Source organism: Triticum urartu, chromosome 6A, assembly GCF_056163025.1.
Source record: "Triticum urartu cultivar PI428250 chromosome 6A, HENAU_Tu73, whole genome shotgun sequence".
Taxonomy (NCBI): Eukaryota; Viridiplantae; Streptophyta; class Magnoliopsida; order Poales; family Poaceae; genus Triticum; species Triticum urartu.
The window spans coordinates 3,047,595-3,051,588 of record NC_141878.1 but is presented as its reverse complement, the minus strand read 5'-3'; the positions used below and the strand labels follow the sequence as shown (position 1 = coordinate 3,051,588).

The 3,994-nt window shown below is 44.3% G+C and overlaps 1 pseudogene; it reads left to right on the top strand.

The window, feature by feature from the left end:
- The first annotated feature begins 333 nt into the window (after positions 1 to 333).
- Positions 334 to 3,595, top strand: LOC147962943 (uncharacterized; annotated as a pseudogene).
- Positions 3,596 to 3,994: the final 399 nt, after the last annotated feature.

Here is a 3,994-nt window from a genome sequence, read left to right as displayed (position 1 = left end):
TTATTTTATCCCGGACCGCAATGGTGCCCATCACCATCAAGGACTCCTATGACCGACTCATTGTAAACTAGTATTGGCCATCATACACTGTAAGACTGCACTGACTGACTTCTGGTGATACCAACCTTTTGAAACGATCAAGTCTCGCGCCGACATATCATATGCATATCTCTGCATGGTACGTAACAGCCTTTGTGTTGCTGACAGATGGCAAACTCTGAATCAAGGCGGGCATTTGAGTGCTATGCTGACGACGGACAGAAATATTACTAGACCAGTTAAGCTAAGCTAGCATATATATGAAACACATACGCAAATGCTACTTGCAAACCAAACCAAGAGCGCATGCAACGAGGGACACAACAATATGGGTCGTCATCGCATAGCCATGAGCTTGCTACACTCACTTGTTGCCATCATGTTGATCATTGGTACGAGCGCTGACGATGAGGCCGCGCTGCTTGCTTTCAAAGCACAGCTCGGCCCTCGCAGCTCGCTGCTGGCCTCCTGGAACACCAGCGGCGGCTTCTGCAGCTGGGAAGGCGTGACCTGCAACCGCAGGCCGGCGCAGGTGGTGGCGCTGAGATTGACTGGCGCTGGGCTCGCCGGAGCACTCTCCCCGGCCATCGGGAACCTAACGTTCCTGCGGACGCTCGACCTGAGCTTTAACTCTCTTCACGGGGACATTCCGGCCAGCCTAGGCCACCTCCGCCGCCTGCAGAGACTTTACTTAGACGACAACTCCTTCTCGGGTACGTTGCCGGCAAACCTAACCTCATGTGTTAGCCTGACTGAAATCAGACTGGACAACAACACACTTGGTGGGCGCATCCCGGCTGAGCTCGGTGAGAAGCTCACAAACATGGTACTGATCACGTTGAGAAACAACCACTTCATAGGGCCCATCCCAGCGTCGCTGGCCAATCTGTCCTATCTAGAGATACTCGACCTCTCCGGTAACCAACTCACTAGCTCGATCCCTCCAGGTCTCGGTACCATCGAGAGCATGAAGTATTTCAATCTAGTTGGAAACCTCCTCACTGGTATGCTTCCAACTTCTCTCTACAACTGGTCATCGCTGGAATTCTTGTTTGTAGGAATTAATATGCTAGACGGAAGCATTCCAGATGATATCGGTAACAATTTCCCCAAGTTGGAATTTCTCAACTTAAATTCTAATCACTTCACTGGGGTCCTCCCTTCATCACTTTCCAATATGTCTAATCTCAGACATCTTTCTCTCGCTTTAAATAGATTTAGTGGGTATGTGCCTCCAACATTGGGGAGGCAGGGAGCTCTCCAATTACTAAACTTGGCTGAAAATAAACTTGAAGCAAATGACCACAAAGGGTGGGAATTCATCACTTCTTTGGCAAACTGTAGCCGACTGGAGCAATTGGAACTCGACACAAATTCTTTTGGAGGACAGCTACCGGGTTCAATTGTGAATCTCTCAATGACTCTCCATGACTTATATATAGCACACAATGGGATCTCTGGGGTTATTCCTACAGACATCGGCAATTAGGTCGGTCTCAGAAGGCTTATGATTGCAAATACTTCCATATCTGGAGTGATTCCAGAAAGCATTGGCAAGCTGGAGAACTTGATCGATCTAAGCCTGTACACCAATAGATTGTCTGGCCTCATACCGCCCATGCTAGGAAACCTTTCACGTTTGATTATCGTTAATGCACGTATCAACAACTTGGAGGGGCCAATTCCAGTAAGCTTGGGAAATTTGAGAAACCTCTTTGTAGTTGATTTGTCAAAGAATTACCATCTTAACGGCTCAATACCAAGAGTGATTTTAAAATTACCCAACCTTTCCTGGTGTTTGAACTTGTCGTACAATTCCTTTTCTGGACCAATTCCTGGTGAAGTTGGTAGCTTGATAAACCTTAATCGACTTACTCTGTCAGGAAACCGATTGTCTGGCAAGATACCCAACAGTATTCAGAATTGCATTGTGTTGGAATGGCTGTCATTAGACAGTAATTTGTTTGAGGGGAGCATACCTCGAGCACTGACAAATATTAAGGGGCTCAGTGTACTAAACCTGACCATGAATAAGTTCTCTGGTAATATTCCTCATGCTCTTGCCAATATTAGAAATCTGGATGGGTTGTACCTAGCACACAACAACTTTTCAGGACCGATCCCAATAGTTCTACAGAATTTGACATCATTGTCAGAACTGGATGTATCCTTCAACAATTTGCAAGGTGAGGTGCCAATTGAAGGTGTTTTCAGAAACATCACTTATGCAGCGATTGCCGGGAACATCAATTTGTGTGGTGGTACACCTCTACTTCATTTGGCTCCATGCCCCACGAGCAAGAACAAAATAAAGATGCCAAAGTCTCTTGTAATTTTAATAGCGACAACTGGAGCAATCTTTTTCACACTTTCAGTTATTCTTCTTGTTTGGGCACTCTGCAAGAATCTCAACCCAGGCCACAAGACATTAGCACAAAATTTAGTTGGTGATCATCATCACAAGAGAATCTCATATGTTGCATTATTGAGGGGAACTAATGAATTTTCAGAAGCCAACTTGCTTGGGAGAGGAAGTTATGGTGCAGTGTATAAGTGTGTTTTGGACACTGAAGAAAGAGCATTGGCTATCAAGGTGTTTAACCTTGGTCAATCTAGGTATTCCAAGAGTTTTGAGGTTGAGTGTGAGGCCATGAGGAGAATACGACACCGTTGTCTCATTAAGATCATTACTTCTTGTTCAAGCGTCAACCACCAAGGTCAAGAGTTCAAGGCATTGATTTATGAGTTCATGCCCAATGGTAACTTGGATGGTTGGCTTCATCAGTCTCAAGAGCCCACTGCAAACAACACGCTAAGCCTTGCCCAGAGGCTAGATATGGCTGTGAATGTTGTGGATGCAGTAGAATATCTGCACAACCACTGTCAACCATTGGTAATACATTGTGATCTTAAGCCAAGCAACATTCTTCTTGCTGAAGATATGAGCGCACGAGTTGGAGACTTTGGCATATCAAAGATCCTTCAAGAAAATACAAGAGAAGGGGTGCAAACTTCATATAGCTCAACTGGAATTAGAGGTTCCATAGGCTATGTTGCTCCAGGTGACGGAAACTTTTCTAACTTTCTATTTTACTTTTCAGTAGAATATGGCATGTTAACCACAAGACATTGCATAATTGCAGAGTAGGGAGAATGTTCTACAGTCTCAACAGCCGGTGACATTTATAGTCTTGGCATATTGCTGCTCGAGATGTTTACAGGAAGGAGCCCAACAGAAGACACATTTAGAGATTGATTGGATCTGCACAGGTTTGTTGAGGATGCTCTTCCAGACAGAACCTTGGAGATAGCTGACCCCACAATGTGGCTGCACAATGGACGACATGATAGCACTACAAGTATTAGGATCCAGCAGTGCTTGGTCTCGGTCTTGAGGCTTGGTATATCCTGCTCAAAGCAACAACCTCGAGAACGAGCATTGACGAGAGATGCAGTGGTGGAGATGCACACAATCAGAGATGCATACCTTCAGTTTACAAGGGAGCATGGAGCAGAAAGAGAAGCCTCGACCGAGCATCGACATGATCCTGCATAATAATAAAATTACCCATCGTTTCACTTAGTAATTGTTCTCGATGCTATGTTGCCCTACAATTTTATTTAAAAAATGCACAACCATTGGGTTCTGTAATAATAGCATTAGAGAAGGTTGTAGGGAGTTCAGAAATCAAGCAGTGTAATTGTTCTTCCACTATTTCAGAATTGTACACATGCAGGCTATATTATTACTTCATGCTTCAGACTGTAGAGAGTTTGAGAAGTTCCTTTTTGTCTATTTTCTTATTCTAATTTTTTTCCAAGCAATGATCCGAATTTATTGTTTGTATTACTATAAGGATAGCGATGCCTGAAAATGTAGACACAATATTTGACAAGTTTTAGATGCGCACCTCCTGTTTGTCTGTGAGCATATAGAAGTGTAGACGAGGAGAGG